Genomic DNA, 18,901 nt, shown 5'->3' on the forward strand with positions numbered 1-18,901 from the left:
TCCTCTGCATCTTCATCTCCATCTTTGTGAGCCTCTTCCTTCTTTCTGTTGGCTGAGTAGAAGTCAAATGAGAATGAACATTTAATTGTGTTAATTAGACCTATGTCAAAAATGCTGCTGCACTGCTAAACACTGGATGCTATTTAGTTATTTAATATGTCAAATGTTTGTAAAGTCAGGTAGCCTACATCCATTATGCTCAAGCCTTACCTGATTGAATTATGTTTTTAAATTTAATTTTCAGCTGCTGCCATGTTCTTTTAATGCCTGCAGGATTGCACCTACATGAAAATTAGGTTGAATAACATACTGTTCTTCCAGTTTCACCTCTGATATTATAACAGTTGGGTAAGTTACTCTAAAATAGTTATTAATTACTAAATGACCTCTTCAACAGTGTAATTAGATTAATGTAATAGTTACTATCTCTAGAAAGTATTGGTCTACTTATTACTAATTACTTTCTAAATCCCATGTCAACCTCAACCACTTGAACAATACAAAAAGAAACAATAAACTGCACTTTTAATGCTTTCAAATTAACAATATACAATTGCATTAATTATTCTTGAATTGACCAAAGTGTGTATAGTGAAGGTTACATTAAAAATATACCTTTTAAAAATGTTATGTTAAATCCACTATTGTTTTATACAGAATTGTTCTATAGTCTATGCAGTATTTAATGCAATGACATCATATTTTACTTTATATTACAGAAGAATTAAGAGTAATCCCTTTAACTAAATTACAGTATTTAGATTACTTGGTAATTACACCCAACAGTGTATAACAGTAATTAAAATGTAAACTTACGCATTGATTCAAGCAACTATTTTCTACCAAACTAACTCTCTAGATCGCCGCTGCTGCCGTGTTGCTTAAAACATTTTTTTGCGTACTGCTGGTGAGAAATATGCAGACCTCTTTTTGTCTGGTGCTGTTACCATGGTGACTCATAATATCTGCGCTCCATTGATAATGGCTTTTTATAGTTGTGGTGCACGCGCTTAACTCAGAGTCAGTCAACTTAGAGTTGATTGAACTTACTCATTTCAGCTGTTCTGTAACCGAAAACGCTAGTTACGCATGTAACTGTGGTTCTGTGAATTCTGGATGACCGCCAGAGGCAGTGTAAACACTATGGATTATCGCAGCGCCAGCTAGATTGGTCGAGAGAATATACCAACAAAGTCACGTGGCGTGACGTATGCTGAGCCCTGGAGGGTAAAGCTACAGTAGCTCAGCACTCTACCTCGGTACGCCTTTCTCGCTCATTCCGAGTGACAGAGAGCAGTGTTTACACTGCCTCTGGCGGTCATCCAGAATTCACAGAACCACAGTTACATGCGTAACTAGTGTTCTGTTTCATTCTTACTGACCGCCAGAGGCAGTGTAAACACTATGGATCACACATACCAACATAGTCATGAGGAATGCCACCCACCTGATGAAATTAAGGCTGCTCCAGAAGAACCGCAGAACTAACGGCATGATGAGCAGCAACGTTGACCTTATAAAACCGGGCAAACGTGCATGGAGAAGCCCAGGTAGCAGCAGTGCAGATATCCACCAGGGAAACTCCTCTAAAAACAGCCCATGAAGATGAAATGGCCCTAGTGGAATGGCAAGTTAGTCTCCAGGGCAGTGGTCTCCCTGCCGCCTTGTAAGCCAGCGTAATGGTCTCCACTATCCAGTTCGACAACCTCTTCACACCACCATGGCAGACAAATAACTTTGAACTTGAACAGTAGAGTTCACATAACACTTCAAGGCCCGAACAGGACACAAGAGTTGGGCACTTGAATCGGACCCTGAAGAAGTCTGATAGGAGGCCAGTTCAATATGCTGATTTATGAACTGAGGAAGAAGGACCTTTGGAAGAAAAGAAGGATTGGGTCTTAGAACCACCCCGGAGCCATCCGGTAACCAACGCAAGCACAGTTCACTAACAGACAACGCGTGCAACTCACTGACTCGTTTCGCAGTAGCAATAGCTAACAAAAAAGAAGTCTTCAAGGACAACCATTTAATGTCAACATTTTGCAAGGGCTCAAACTGGGGTGAGCACAGGAATGCAAGTACGAGTGACAAATCCCACACAGGAAAATGAGGATTCCGAGCAGGGTTCAGACGGCGTTTCCCCCCTCAAGAAAACTGCAGACAAGACGGTGAGAGCCAAGAGAAGAGCCACCAACTGGAACATGATATGCAGAAATTGCAGCAACGTACAAATTCAACGTTGAAGCTGCTTTTCCTTCCTCCAGTAAAGGTTGAAGAAAACTTAAGACACGCGGAATGTCGCATGTTGCAGGATCGAGCCCCCATTCCTCACACCATGCAGAAAAAAGCTTCCAACGGGAAGCATAAATCTGTCGTGCGGAAGAAGCCCTAGCATTAGAGATGGTGTGAATAACAGCAGGGTCACAATGCTCCAGGGAAGGATTTAACCCAATGGCCAGACCCAAAGCTGCAGACGAGCCGGGTCCGGGTGCCAGACACTGGCCTCCAACTGGGAGAGGAGGTCCTTCCTGGGGGGAAGCTTCCATGGATTGCCTGTCAGAAGTCTCAGCAACAAAGGAAACCACGGTCTGGCTGGCCATCGTGGTGCCACGAGTAACACTCTGTGCTTGCACAGGGAGATCCTGTGCAACGTCTCCCATAACAGAGGGGTAGGTGGAAACGCATAAAGCAGGCAGTTCGGCCATTCGTGAGACAGCGCATCCTGGCCCAGGGGGCTCGACACTTCTGTCCTTGCGAACCATAAGCGACAGTGGGTGGTCATCTCTGAAGCAAAAAGATCCACCTCTGCTCTTCCAAATCGTAGCCAGATCTCCTGCACTACATCTGGATGAAGCCTCCATTCTCCTGGATGTACTTGATCCCTGGAAAGAGCATCTGCTGACTGGTTGCACACTCCTGGAATATGAGCTGCCCTCAGTGAAGCGAGTCGTGGCTGACACCATGTCAGGATCTCGTGAGTCAACCATAGAGACCTGCGGGATCTCGTGCCGCCCTGGTGGTTTAGATGGAACACCGTTGAGGTATTGTCTGACCGAACAAGAACATGGCGGCCTGCCAGAACCGGCATGAAGTACTTTAGAGCCAAAGTACTTCATGTGAAGAGAAGAGAAGCAGGATGAGGACTTTCTCAGTCCTCATCCTGCTGGATCTGTCTGCTGCCTTTGACACAGTTAACCACCAGATCCTCCTGTCAATCCTAAAGATGAAGGGCATCTCGGGAACTGCACTCCAATGGTTCGAGTCTTACCTCTCAGGTAGGTCCTTTAGGGTGTCGTGGAGAGGTGTGGCATCTAAGACCCAACATCTAGCTACTGGGGTGCCTCAGGGCTCAGTGCTTGGACCACTCCTCTTCACCATCTACATGACATCACTAGGATCTGTGATTCAGAAACATGGCTTTTCCTATCATTGCTACACTAATGACACGCAACTCTACCTCTCATTCCAGCCTGACGATCCGACGGTAGCTGCTCGTATCTCAGCCTGCCTGACAGACATTTCTGGCTGGATGAAGGACCACCACCTTCAACTAAACCTTGCAAAGACAGAGCTACTTGTGGTCCCGGCCAACCCAACACTTCATCACAACTTCTCCATTCAGCTAGGCTCGTCATCCATAACTCCATCAAGGTCAGCTAAGAACCTTGGGGTTGTAATTGATGATCAGTTGAAATTCACAGACCACATTGCTAGAACTGCCCGGTCCTGCAGATTTGCCTTGCACAACATTAGGAGGATCAGGCCCTTCCTTACAGAGCATGCCACACAACTCCTTGTCCAAGCACTTGTTTTATCCAGACTGGACTATTGTAATGCTCTCCTGGCTGGTCTTCCAGCTTGCTCTGTCAAACCTCTACAATTGATCCAGAATGCTGCAGCCAGAGTAGTCTTTAATGAGCCGAAGAGAGCACACGTCACTCCTCTCCTCACACAATTGCACTGGTTGCCAGTTGCCGCTCGCATTAAATTCAAGGCACTGACATTTGCCTACAGAACAACCACTGGCACTGCTCCCTCTTACCTAAACTCATTACTTCAGACTTATGTGCCATCCAGAAACCTGCGCTCTGCTAGCGAATGTCGTCTTGTGGTACCATCTCAAAGAGGCACAAAATCTCTTTCTCTGACCTTTACCATGGCTGTTCCCTGTTGGTGGAATGATCTGCCTAACTCAACCAGAGCTTCTGAGTCAGTAGCCACTTTCAAGAAACTGCTGAAGACGTATCTTTTTCGGCAGCACTTAATTCAGTAGAATTAACACTTTCTCTTCTCTTCTATTCTATTTAAAAAAAAAAAAAAAAAAAAAAACTGCACTAAAATTAAACTGAGAGGGGTTATAGCACTTACACATTGTTGTCCTACTGTTAGTTTAACTGCTTCTACTTTTCTCATTTGTAAGTCGCTTTGGATAAAAGCGTCTGCTAAATGAATAAATGTAAATGTAAATGTAAGAACACTGCCCTGAGTTCTAGCAGGTTGATATGTTCCGCGGCCTGGATCGGAGTCCACCGCCCGGAAATACCCCTCCGATTCCACGTTGCCCCCCATCCTGTGAGGGAAGCGTCTGTCATGACCAACTCCCGACGAGAGGGAACAACACCCAGGGGCACTCCTACCTTCAGAAACTCTAACTGTCTCCACCGCCTCAACGCACATATGCAACGGTTAGAAATTATAACCAGTTGATGACGATGTCTGGTGGGATCTAGCCGCAAACTGTTGTTCCATAACTGGAGTGGTCTGAGATGGAGTAAACCCAGGGGGATCACAACTGTAGCCGCTGTTAACATCCCCATCAGTCGCAGGACCACCTCGTACTGCAAAGACACACCCGGACGAAAGCGAGCCAAAAGTTGTAGAATGTTTGTCACACGTTCCTGAGACAGGGAGGCAGACATTAGGCAGGAATTCAGGGTCATTCCTATGAACGTAGTGGTCTGTGATGGAATCAAACGGCTCTTTTTCTTGTTCACAGAAAACCCCAGCTTCTGCACATGTCTCAAGAGCAGTCTGGAGTCTTGTACGGCCTGCTGCTCTGTGGGGGCACAGAGAAGCCAGTCGTCCAAATAAGGAAGAATACGGATACCTCTCATCCAAAGAGGAGACAGAGCTGCGCTCACACACCTTGTGAAGACGCGAGGAGCAAGGGAAAGGCCGAAGGGTAGCACTTTGAACTGGTATGCTTGATTCAGGAAACTGAAACGTAGAAACTTTCTGTAATGTACAGCAATTGGGACGTGAAAGTATGCATCTTTCAGATCGACACTTACAAACCAATCGTCTGCTGTCACAGACCGGAGAACATCGGCTGTGCGCAGCATTCGAAAGGGAAGGACCTTCAGGAACAAATTCAGAAGCCTTAAATCGAGAATTGGGCGGAAACCACCGTCCTTCTTTGGAACAAGAAAATAAGTTGAATAGAACCCGTCTCTCTGAACGAGGGGATGAACTTTTTCTATGGCTCCCTTCTCTAACAGTGAACAGATTTCCAGAGAGAGAGCCACTGCGTGAACCGCGTCTCTGACAATCGTAGGAACAATTCTTGAAAATCTGGGAGGCCGGCGCCGAAACTGTAGAGTATAACCCCTGCTCAGAGTCGCCAACACCCAGGGGTCTGCTGTGTTGGATCTCCAGTACTCCAGTTGCTCTACAGAAAAACGATCGAGCGCCGGCCTGACTGTCTCAGGCTTTACGTGTGCGATTTTTAGTGGTCGCGGGGGGGCGCTGACGGGGCCCTCCCGGAAACTGTCGATGAGGTGGGCGAAAAACTCTCGCATCTTCAGGAACACGAGGTCTTTGAGGGGGCTGTGACTGAGGTGTAGCATGCCGGCGGAAACGCTGCTCCGATGCGGCATAGTGATGTCGGGTCTGAACCGCTGGCATCCTAAAGGTAGGGTTGCGCTGCACCTGTGTCAGCTGACGAGTGGCTTCAGACAGCTTTACCCGCTTTTCCAACAGTTCCGGAACATTTGGACCAAAGATATGCCCGGGAACAAAAGGAAGATCTCTCAAGGTTTTCTTACAGTCCTCCGGCAGTCGTGCTTGGGCAAGCCACACTTGGCGGCGGGCTGCCAGAAGCGTGGCTGTAAGACTACCCAGCTCGCGGGTCACATGGCCTGTCGCCAACAGAGCACTTTGCAGAAATTGTGAAATAGAGGGATCTGCATTTGCAGGTTCCAGCGTACTGGTGGCAGCAAGAAGTAACTGGCAGATCGTGTTTTCTGCTCGAGTAATGTAGGCAACAGACTCGTATGCCTTTTTTAGCAAGGAATCCGTACGACCACATTGCGCACTGGGGCATCGCACATTCCCTCGTAAAGCCTTATCAGGAGAGACCACCAAAGCTGCCACAGGCTGCTCTATTTCCGGAGCACGACCCACCCCGATAGAATCTGCTTCAGCCATAGATGCTAGCATTCGAGCAATCTTTGAGCGCCGCTTAGGTGGACCAGAACCAGTGAGATCATTTGAGAATTCAGCCACAAAATCCTTACATGGTGGCATGGCTAAAGAAGTTGCAGCTGTGGTCTGTCTGAAAAACACATTAGTTTGTGCAGATTGGACAGGGGACTCATCAAGTCCTAGACGAGCAGCTGCCATTCGAAGCACAGCCAAAGTGTCATCGGAGGAGGACTGGGCTTGTCCAGACGACTGAACTGTCCCCCCACTAGAGCCCTCTGCTGCTGGGTAACCAGTGAAAACAGCCTGAGGTGATGGTTGTGTAGCAACATCCATAGGATCCCCATGATCGTGAAAAAAGGAATCTGACGCAGTTGTAGAAAGCACATCAAACTCTGAACGATGAGAAAAACAAGGGGAATCAAGAGACTCTTCCCCAGCTCCCTGGTTTTGAACATTCTCATCCTCCTGTGTCATCCTCACAGGTGTAGCAGATGTGACCGGCTGAAGTGAGTGAAGCAGGCGTTTCAGCTCTGCCATCTCTGAAGAAAGCAACGACACCGTCATAGAAAGTGAACCTTTCTCAACATATGAATGTTCATCATCTCGCGATTTGGCCTTCTTAGCTGGGAGGGGAGCACCAGCTGCCGCCGACGCCCTGCGCTTCCGAGTGCGCGAAGGGGCTACATCTAACTGCCCTAGTTTCACTGTAGAATTAGGGTCTAACTCGGCAAGACGGAGCCGTCGTTCCGACATAGGCAAAAGGCTGCAGTGCATGCACGGGTCCGTGAGAGCCTCTCGCAGATGTTGAACACCCAAACACAACGGGCAGATGTCATGACCGTCGTCAGGGAGAAGATTATTAGGGCACAGCTTACAAGTCAGTGGAAAACCAGTGGCTATCGAGCTGTGAGCCATAGTTACTCGCTAATAACACCCTCGGATAGTACCGTAAGGTTAAGTTAAGCGGGATGAAAAAATAATAAAAATAAAATAAAACAATTTCCTCGGGTGAACCGACAGGTAATACCAACAAAAATTTTACGAAAAAAGATAAAAAGTGTCTAAAATGGCCGGCGGATTGAACCGAGGGACAAAAAGTGTTACATGGATACGAGGAAAAAACACTCGCAACACTAAGTAACGTTAGGTAACTTATGTCAACGGGAGACCGTTAACTCATAGCGCGGCAAACAAAAGCCACCGGATTGCACCGAGAGGCACAGAGTGTTACCGACGAAGCAATATGAAAAAACAAAACTCACCAAGTGCCGTTAATTTAAATCCAAATCCTTGAAAATCCAAATCCTTGAAAATCCAAATCCTTGAAATGGCGTAGACACGCGCTGTCACAGCTTGTGAGGACGAATCTCGCTGCTCTTGTAAGCTGCACTTGACAGCGCGTCACTCAACCAATACAACCTATCTCAACTAGGCGAGAAAGCGAAAGAGGTAGAGTGCTGAGCTACTGTAGCTTTACCCTCCAGGGCTCAGCATATGTCACGCCACGTGACTTTGTTGGTATATTCTCTCGACCTATCTAGCTGGCGCTGTGATAATCCATAGTGTTTACACTGCCTCTGGCGGTCAGTAAGAATGAAACAGAACTCAGACTTTCCCATCTCAGGGTAAGTCAACTCAGAGTTCAAGTTTTAACTCGGAGTTGGTTGAACCTCCTTATTGAAACGGGCCCCAGGTCTCTTCTTTGATGACATGTTTACTGGCACGAGGGCGGGATCAACCTGTCACTCACATGAGATCGACCAATAGCAAACCCCAATGATCCAAACAATCCCGATGGACAAAATAAAGTCCCCCCCTACAGTTGTTCAAGAAGCCGTTTCATACAGACATTCATCCCGATATAGGGAAGAAAAGACTATTGCAACTTCCGTTTCATGCCGACTTTAAAGAGTTTTTACACTTTTATTATGCTTACATTATGTTGTCCATGTAAATGTTTGGCACACTACTTTTTATTTACAATATGACAACAGCTTTGGTATGTGGATCACATGCAGTTCACACTAATTGATTTTCATATCAGTGTCAAAAGTGTAAAGATATTCTCCTGATCTCATCTTGGTATACAGAAAGAAGATCACACACATCACACATACATTTTCTGTAATAGCAGAAGCTCTAGAAATGAAGTGTTGAGACAATGGCAGAGCTAAGAGGTGTGAGCATGAGTGCTGCATGCTGTCCTTGGTGTACTGCCATGGAAACACCACAATCAGACTTACTTTTGAACATTTTTATTTTATTTATTTATTTATTGGTAGTTTCTTCAACCTTAAACAATGTTTTCAATCAATCTTAAAGGGTTAGTTCACCCAAAAATGAAAATTCTGTCATTAATTACTCCCCCTCATGACGTTCCAAACCCTTAAGACGTTCGTTCATCTTCGGAACACAAATTAAGACATTTTTAATGAGAGTTACCCAACTACCACTTTGGCGCTTCAAAAAGTTCATAAAGAGATCATAAAACTAATCCATATAAATTGAGCAGTTTAGTCCAAATTAAGCTATTTCTGAAGAGACTTGTTCGCTTTACATGATGAACAGATTTAATTAAGGCCTATATTCACATATAAACATTCATCAACTCACACATTAGTTGTGGTAAACGGATGCTCAAGCATGTTTGCTTGACGTGCGAGAACCAATGAGGTTCATTTTTCATGTGTTACGCAGCACGTTTGAGCTTTTGCAATGAGATTTGTTCTCGCGCATCAAGCAGGTTCAGTTGAGCTTCTGTTTATGTTCCCTGATCAATGTTTATATGTGAATAAAAAACTCAATTCAATTTGTTCATCAAGTAAAGCGATCGAGTCTCTTCAGAAAATTTCAACTAAACCATTCAATTCATATGGATTAGTTTTACAATCTCTATATGAACTTTTTGAAGCATACAAGTGGTAGTTGCATAGCTGTCAACGGAGGGACAGAAAACTCTCAGATTTCATCAAAAAGATCTTCATTTGTGTTCCGAAGATGAACAAAAGTCTTACGTGTTTGGAACGACATGAGGGTGAGTAATTAACGACAGAATTTTCATTTTTGGGTCAACTATTTCTTTAAAGCAGTCGAGTTATTAGCAATTTCAAAATCATTCTGACTGCAATAAATGGATATTTTTTGATAAATGTTTACAATTACTAAGAGAAATGCATAATGGGGAAGAGGGCACATAAAGGTCTTGCATTCGTTACTATTTAAAATGAATCACAGCAAGCATTGTCTATGAAATATAAAATTCAAGCTGGTGTAGTCAAGGACAAAATACAGAATGAGCATGAGCATTTTTTAAGAGTTTTTAGATTCATTCCTTCTGCACTGCACTTTTCAGAGATCAGGCTGTTGCTAAGCAACTGTAAAATAAAGCAGAATCCTCTTAAGTCAGATAACCTCCTAACAATTGCTGTACAGTATACATCAGTGTTCAATGTGTATTTCTCTTAGCTGATGGCCTGTTGTTACTGTAAAATGAAAAAAGTGATTGTAACTGAAGTCTAGATATTCAAGGAACAGCACGCCATTCAAACTCTCAAATATAAGACAACAGTTTTTGCCCTGTGGATAAAATCCAATGGCTTGAAATATTATGTGAGAAAACAGGAAGCTTCAAAATCAGGTCTGTTGTTCATTCTTTTTGCTCATTCTTTATTGCGGTGTGCAAGTTTAACTCTATCATTTAAGTATAAGTTGACTACATTTGAATGAATGCTGGTATGTGGCATCAGTTTATTCAAGCTGTTTATGGCATTATGACAAATTAATCAGTTTAGATAATATCGAATATGAAAATGGCCAGCTACGTTTATTTCTTATGTAATGCAAAGCACCTTCAAATAGCTCAGTATACGTAATCTATAATACATTGTAGGCTATTCTGAGTTTCTGTGATGCAAAAGAGATACAAAATTACTGTTGCTCAGTGAAAGGGAAAGTGGCTCACTGGTGTATTTTGTGCATGATCTATAGTTGCCATGGTAATGATGGCTGAGTACAGTAATGAATATCATAGAGCGGTATAGTCTAGTGTTCTCACAGCACAATATTTCTTATTTTCACACACAAATGAGACAAGGAACTATCTAACTAAACATATATGACCTGTCAAAAGTTTGGAAATGTTTAATGTTTTTGAAAGAATTCTCTTATTTAATCAAAAATACAGTAAAACAGCAATAGTGTGAAATATTATTACAAATTAAAAGAAGTTTTCTATTTGAATATATTTTAAAATGTAATGTAAACTTTTGACAGGTCCTGTATGTGTTTGTGTTTATATATGAACACAAAGTTCTGACATGAAACTCTAGATGGCGCAGGCTGATAGGTCCTTAACTCAATCTGCTTGCAATCACATTATTCTCTATAGAGCACAGTTGATTGGTTCATGCTGTATCAGTAGCCAATGAGCTCGCTGCTCAACCTTTTAACATTGGTCAGCATTTGCTGTAGCAGTGCAGCCTGCTTTCAGAAACCCTCCACCTTCCCCAGCTCCACCTGTATAGATCTGCTATGGGTAGTTCATGTATGCTATTTTGTACAGCGGCAGCATGTCTTGCTTGCAGCAACGTGTCGTGTTTGTATTGGCAGAAGCTAGTCCCATACTTGCTCTACAGCAGCAGAAATAATCAACAGCAACAACAATAACAGCAGCGGCGTAGCAGATCTATTCAGCCAAGACCAAATATCAACATGGTCATAACCATTACCATGACAAACACTCCGAGAGTTGTCATGACAGCTGTATGTAAAATTATTCAACCCCCTTAATAGAATTCCTCACAACAGCACAAATCTGCAAAACAGGTGTTGTCTCAAGCACACCTGATGCAACTAACCAAGAGCTTCATTAGTTGCACCAGGTGTGCTTGAGCTAGAACACATGAAATATCTGAACTGGCTGGGTTTGTTGAGTGCCACGTTTGACTGCATGTTAGAAATATGGCTAAGTCAAAATAATGGTCCAAAAAGTTAATAAAAGATAGCATCACCCTTCACAAACAAGGAACAGACAAAAAGATAGTGAAGGCACTAAATGTTCCTAGAGACACCATTGGAAACATAGTTCGCAAGTTCAAACGTAAAGGAACAGTGGTTACACTGGACAGGGCAAAAGGAAGCTATCAATGGCTGCAACCAGATTTCTGAGAAGGCAGGTTCAGAAAAACCCTCAAGCAAAAGACCTGCAGCAAGACTTAGTGGCAACTCCAAGATGTACAGCACTACTGACTCAAAAGCACAAGAAAAGTGCTCAAAGAAACAAAACTGGAACTTTTCTGTGCTATGGATCAGCGGTATGTCTTGAGGATGAAGAATATGCATGCTGAAAAGAACACTCTGTCTACAGTTAAACATGGTGGTGCTTGGTGATGCTCTGGGGCTGCTTTGCATCCTCTGGCACTGGAAACCTGCAGCGTGTGGAAGGCAAGATGGATTCATTGAAGTATCAGGAAATCCTAGGAGAAAATGTCATGCCGTCAATGAGGAAGCTGAAACATGGGCATCTTTGGACCTTCCAACAGGACAATGATCAAGAACGCGCATACACCAGATACCACCAAGAATGGTTGTAGAAGAAGTCCTGGAAGATTCTACAGTGGCCATCACAGTCACCTGACTTGAATGCCATAGAAAAACTGGAGGCCATTGCTCACGAGGAATGAACTAAGATTCCTTAGAAACGCTGCCAGAAGCTTGTGTCTGGTTATACATCTCGTTTGCTGCAGGTCATAACAGCAAAAGGGTGTTCTACATAGTACTAAAGATGCTTGCCATGAGGGGTTAAATAATTTTGAGACTGCCAAAATCATTAAAAGTTGCATTTTCCATTGAATTTGGGGAAACCACTTGAAACATTTGTTGTGTTGAGGTATTTCAATTTTGTTTGATTTGTTCTTTGCAAACAGCTAAAAGTCTGTAAATTAACCTGATTTGCAATGGGGGTTGAGTAAATAATTACATTATATAAATTATATAGTCTAATAATTGGTGATTCATTTGAGGAGTGTTGGATTCCAAGCCAGGTTTAGTCCAGAACAGTTTAGGCAAGCTTCCCTCACGATTACACTGTGCATTTGGCAAAGTTTATCCAAAGCAAATGACAGATAGTCATGGGAATTTAACCAGTAGCCTACGTGCATTCACCTGGGAAATCAAACCCACATCGCTGCATTGCTAGCGCTGTTTGAGCTTGATGACTTTTGTGATTAATTGAAACATTGCTGAAAAATCATGTAAGATTATGAGGGCTGGAAATATTTTATTTGAAATATCGAACTTTTTGTTTTGATTTCCTTTTGGGCTCTCCAGCATTCTTTAGAAATCATACATTTTGTGTGATATGTAGGCCTAGTGCAATAAATATTTCAAATAATATATTTTGTGGTTTCTCTCACTAATGCTGAAATAAAAACCCGGAATAGAGAGCTGGAGCCAGTGATCACAGAACTCTGAGCGGGGGAAATAAATATCTGTGATCCGCTCAATGCCAGACCGGCTTTTAATAAATGCGTTGATTGCAGATGCTTAATTAACTATTTTTTATAGAAGAAATATATTAACTAATTGGCCGATTTTCGTCTGAATTGTGTTTTTAACTGTTAAAGAAAATGCCGCAATCGTACTTAATATAGGCTAATATTGCTTACATCCGAATCACATCACGAATGTGCTTCAATAATAATAATAATGCTTGCCTTAAACTAACACAACCAAATAGCCCGTTATGCTCACAGCTGTTTGTTAGTCTAGCTACTAGAAAGTAAAGGTGCGCGAGACGGTTTACAAATATAAACTCACGTGGCCTGTAAACATGCGCGAACAGGAGGTGCTAAATGAATAATATGGCGGAGAGAATAATTTAAGACATAATGCAACTTCATAACCAATCCTCGCACTCAGGAGTGAAGCGTAGGTGAACTTGTTTGATTGACGTCGTGGGAGTCCGTCCGCAGACCACTGTATGCACGCGCGCAGCCATTGCACTGAACCGCACCGACGATGCAGAGGGGATGGACACGGTCTACAAGGAGGCACGATGGTTAATAACATAGAGAATTGTGTCGTTTTTGATTAAAAACGTGACCCGCTGTTATTTCCACTGGATTTTTGGAAGGGAAGGGAGCCGAATTCCGTTTTTGGAAAACGTCTTTTTCGAACCATTCAGTCCCAAAATGAACAAACTGCTCCATGCGGTAAGTAGGAATTGAGTGCATGTTTTACATTTTTCTTTTGCTCTTTATAGAACGCGTTTTACAGTGACAGTGCTTGAATGTTCAGGCATCTGCTGCACTGAGTCGCAGCTGGCTGAAATGAAAGAACGCCTACTCAAAGTCAGCAGAGCTTTGCGCATGTTGCGGGTACATGTCTCAAATGCTCAGATCCACCTCTGATTTAGTGTTGACCCCTCTGTCTGACCCTAAGGAGTTCAGGCGTAAAGGGTTTTTTGCTAGGTAGTAAAGTTAATATTGTTGATCTGATCTCCCTTGTAATTTCTAGCATCAAAAACTAGTTTTTACTCAAAAACGCAGTGCAGGCATGTTAATCCAAGTTCTGTTTGGCACTGTTGCTTAAAAGGATTACCTAAATTAATTTGCCCCTTTAAATGTGTATGCTTAGGTGTTATTAGAACCAAAAAGAGGAAGTTGAATAACTTTTCAGCAAAATAAAATAAAATAAATAAAACTACAGTGTAATGTCATTCAGTCCCTTCAGAAATGGGTATCATAGGCTACGTGAAGTGGGATACTTTAAGATAATTTGTCATTTGTCTGTTTTTAAAATATCATCCAAAATGGCTGCATTAATGCCAACCCATTTTAGTTTATGATTTATTTATTTTAAATATTCACTCTAGTTAACATGTATGTATTTGCAGTATAGTGAATGTGTTGGGGACCTCTGAAATGTTTAGTGTTCTTGGGACAGAATCTGAATCACCTTCAGAAATAGGTGACATGTTATAAGTTTCTTGCAGGTTTAGAGGTTTGAAACATCTTGTCAGAAATGACAGCCTCCTTATTTTATTGAGAGATGATTCAGGAAACTCAGTGGGAGCAATTTGATAGTTATGTCGTGTTAAATGTTGAAGCGGACACATTTAGCCCATAATTAAAGCAAAGTGGTTTAAGCTCACAGATTATTAAATGTGTTCCCAAAGTTCTCTGAAAGGGCAAATTCTGAGAGTGGGCGAATGATATGAAGTTAACCGTAATCACTACTTAGAATTTTAGTGCAAAAGTATGAGAATCAATTACCTGTATTAGCCTACTATAAAAGCTGCATGATTGTTTCTAATTTTTGTTGCATGTACCTGTTGTAGGTCAGACAAATAAGCATTTAGATTGATACACAATGAATTTATAGAGTACTATTTGGTCACAGAACAAATTTCGCTTGATAGGGCTCAATGAACATTTAGTATACACTTGCCTTTTTTATTTACCCAGAATTTCTTAAAATCAGGGGCGGACTGGCCATCTGTGTGATCTGGAGTATCACAGAACGGCCGGTACTCCAGGACGACCGGCGGGCCCACCCGCCACACACGCAGTCATCACCTGTTTTTTCCCCCCACTAATCTGTTTCACACTCCAGTACTGTAGGTGGCAGCAATGCACCTTTAAGTTGGATGCCAGCGCGGAGCATTATCAGCTCGGCCCAAAAAAACTGCGATCGCGGCCGAAGCAGCTGTGCGGACTGATCTCGATCACGCGAACATTATTACACAGAGTTGCGCGATCCACTGAGAAGCATTTCAATTCAGCGCAGAATTCTCTATCTCTATTATAAACCCACAGATGGCTGTGATTTAAGCTAGTTAAAAGCCAGATTAAACAGCGCTGATATTCTCAACATCTTGACGCAAAAAAACAGGTGAAACATTGTTCCAAGAACAAACAAGTTAGAAGACATTTCACTCCACAACTTATGAATTAACTGTAACTTAGTAAAACAAACTTTTTTGGCAGAAATGTGCCTGTATTCATATTAAAAATGCTGTTATATTAATAGTCATGTAGGCCTATAAATGTAGGCTATTAAATGTAATGCAGTAATGTTTTTGTTTAGAAGTTATGGCAGTTTATTTATTTATTTTGCATTATATTTATACTAAATGTTTATGCTACAATAGGTTTTTAGAGAATAATATATATATATATATATTACAAATTTTTCAGGAATTGTTGAACCAGAATATCAAGATATTTTATTATTTCGCATATGATGGTGAAAAGTAAAAAAGTTAAAATTAAAAGTAAAGGTAAGGTAAAAAAACACCACCATGTTATATGTATAATAAATATTTTTGAGTATAGCCCTTCTAGATTATTTTATCACTTGAGGTAGCCCTCGCACACAAAAAGGTTGGAGACCCCTGGTATATAGTAACTATATGTTTTATAATTACAAATTTGTGTAATTAGGGTTTCTGTAGCCAGTGACTTTTCATTATTTGTATTTTATTTTCAATGCAGATGGAATGGCATTGTACATTTTTTTGTTTTTATTTGAAGACTGAGGCTTCATTAATAAACAAACCCCCAATTGTCATCATTGTTTTTGAGATATTACTTGCTGTGAATACCTTGTCTGATATAGGTTACAGTATTGTGGCATAGTATCAGGACATCCTAGTGGCTAGGGGCGAATGGCTGGATGATGGGCCTATTTGGGAGAAAGTCCAGGGCTGTTTTTTAGCCCCAGTCCGTCCCTGCTTAAAATGTCCATTATATGATAACATCCTAATTGTCCACATGGTTTGGTAATGGATAAAAAGGTGGTTTGAAAGACTTGAAGTCAGTGCCTTAGAGAGGCTCATCACTCCCTCACAAGGTCACCAAATCCTTGGAATGTTTTCCTCCAGAAATCCATCTGAAACCATCTTGACTGGGCAGCAGCCCAACAAGAGTCAGCTAAATTATCTGGGTCTCATGTTAGAAAGAGCAGAAAGTATCAGTAAAAACTTCCCTGTTGTTTCCGAATCAAGAAAACCTCGTTTTAATGTTTAATAATCGGGTGAGTCACAATTATTAATCAAGAAAACCTCTTTTTAATGTTTAATAATCAGGTGAGTCACAATTATTAATTGCCATGCATCATCAAAATGTATTCATTTTAATGCGCATACGGGTCCTGGCTTCTGCATGTTTCAGAGTTTATGATGATGATTTCAGAACTAATGATACATAAACAGACCTGGTTTGAAGGAAGCAACATTGCAGGGACTGGATCGCCTTGATAAAGCCAATCAGATTAAAGTAGGTCTTCTGTCAACTAGGTCACCCCGACCTACATACGCTTGTCCCATCTAAAATACTCAGCTTTTTTAATCATTTAATGTATATTATGATAGAGCAAAGAGCGGCGTTTATTAAATTCACAACATACTAAATAATTAAAGAGGTGTGGATTACCAGTACAGATCTATCCGTTCAGCAGATGTTTTAGGGAATGCAACCCATGTCTTTGTTTAGTAGTTAGAGATATGTATCACTAATGTCTGTATACAGTATATATGCGTATACTGTATATATATATATATATATAGTACATTGAGTGCTGAGACATTATGATATGTCCGAACTGTTTGATGGTAACAAACAAAGTTTGTTATTTGCATGGAATTAAGTTATTACTGGACCTTTGGAGCGTTTGTTCACAGTTTGTTTTATTCAGTTTAACACTACTACTCTTCAAGCATTTTTAAGCATTTTAAGCATTACTTTCAGGATTTCCACTGAAGTTGCTTGATTACATCATGCCATGCTCTTTAAAGTCTTTACTCCCTATCTCTCTCTTACACAGACACACGCACACACACACACACACACACACATTTTCTCACTAGTGGTGTGGAGAATGGAGGCAGCCAGAGCTGGCACTTTAATTCCATGGTGCTTTTTCCTCTTCATATCTGTCAGCGGGTCGCTGCATAATTAGCTGCAGATATCTGCACAGGTTTCCATGGTGCAGCATCATCTCTGTGTGAAAGGCCTGCCTACACATAAACACTTTCTCTCTCACACACATACACAGCAGAATGCTGGAGGTTTAGCACTTTATTATAATTATCGCCTATTATTGCAGATCTGGAACACCCTTACTCACTATGTGACTTCACAACTAGGAGCAAAGCAATGCATCTGCTGTCTTCTCAGTGGACATAACGGTTCTTTGTTGAAGTGTTTGTTGAAGTGTTACTTTCCCATCTGTTGTGTGTTGTGATGTGGTTTGCCAGTCATGAAAACACCCACAAGTTTTCACCTTTTGAATCATTACTGTAGGTAAGAATGTCTGCGTGATGCATAATTTTCAATGTTCCTCGATGACTTGCGATCTACTTCCTACTTAGGTTTACCTCATGAGCGCTACGTTGAGGTTATGATGAAGCTTTCTGATTTTCTGTCTGTCAGTCTGTCATGATTCTCTGTACACTGGTAGAAAAGTCAGTTTTTCGGCTTTTCAGCCTACGGACAAGGTTTGATTTCAGTGTTGTGTGGGCGTCTGCAGTGTAAGAGCTTACTCTGCGGAGAGAGAGGCAGAGAGTGGGGGCTTCCAGTTGTGCTGCTCTGCAATGGCAGGCTGTGAGCGGCCCCTGCTGTGTGTGAGAAGGGTGACTGATAGCTGAGGGAAATTTCTGAGGAGCTGAGTAAAAGTTATTCAGCATGCTTATCCACTCAGTCTGTCATTCACTTTCCACCTGCAGCAAAGGCATTAGCTGCTGTATGGTACGGGACCAGTGGGGAGGCAAAGTCCCAATATGAATTCATGTTCCTGTTCCATTTTATGTTTAAAGTGTAGTGCGTTTAGCAAATGTAACTTTATTTTATCTTTAATGACAACCAACCAATACTATATTTATATTTTTATACATATACATTTTATACATATAAATCCATAGCACGGGCGATATGGACTCTCTATGGTGGACGGCACTGATCCTCAACAACTCGTCTTAATACCGGCGTGATTACTTGGACTTCCAAAAGATGGAAATGGACAAATACTCTAAATGTTCCGATTCCAATCTGACTTGTAATGCTGCCCGAATCATGCACTGTTCCTTCGTTGGTCAGAGGAGAACTGGCCCCCCGACTTAGTCTGGTTTCTCCCAAGGTTTTTTTCTCCATTCTGTCACCTGATGGAGTTTTGGTTCCTTGCCACTGTTGCCTTGGCTTTTGGCTTGCTTAGTTGGGGACATTTAATATTCAATAATATTATTGATCTGCCTTACTTAGGTGGACGTTGACGCAATTTTCTTTTAGAAACAAACTTTGTTATATTGTTTTTGTTATATTGTTTTCATGTTATCACTGTGAAGCGCTTTGATACAATCTGTATTGTAAAAAGCGCTATATAAATAAAGGTGAATTGAATTGAATTGAATATAAATTATATTTATTTATAGAAATATACACTACTTAACAAATGTTTGTTTTTAGTCTCTAATGCTCAA

The 18,901-nt window shown here is 41.8% G+C and overlaps 1 protein-coding gene across 3 annotated transcripts in view; it reads left to right on the top strand.

Annotated features, from left to right (window-relative positions):
- Positions 1-9,986: 9,986 nt before the first annotated feature.
- lrrc7 (leucine rich repeat containing 7) overlaps positions 9,987-18,901 on the top strand; it is a 146,930-nt gene continuing 138,015 nt past the window's right edge. For 2 of the 3 annotated variants that reach the window (XM_056258862.1, XM_056258865.1), the window contains exon 1: positions 13,318-13,637. The gene's annotated coding sequence lies outside the window, so the exon portion shown is untranslated. Of the gene's footprint in view, positions 10,064-13,317; positions 13,638-18,901 lie in introns of those variants that run through there. The other variant, XM_056258864.1, reaches the window with a different exon arrangement.

This window comes from Rhinichthys klamathensis, unplaced genomic scaffold (assembly GCF_029890125.1).
Source record: "Rhinichthys klamathensis goyatoka isolate OS25496 unplaced genomic scaffold, OSU_Roscu_1.1 h1tg000160l_1, whole genome shotgun sequence".
Lineage (NCBI taxonomy): Eukaryota > Metazoa > Chordata > Actinopteri > Cypriniformes > Leuciscidae > Rhinichthys > Rhinichthys klamathensis.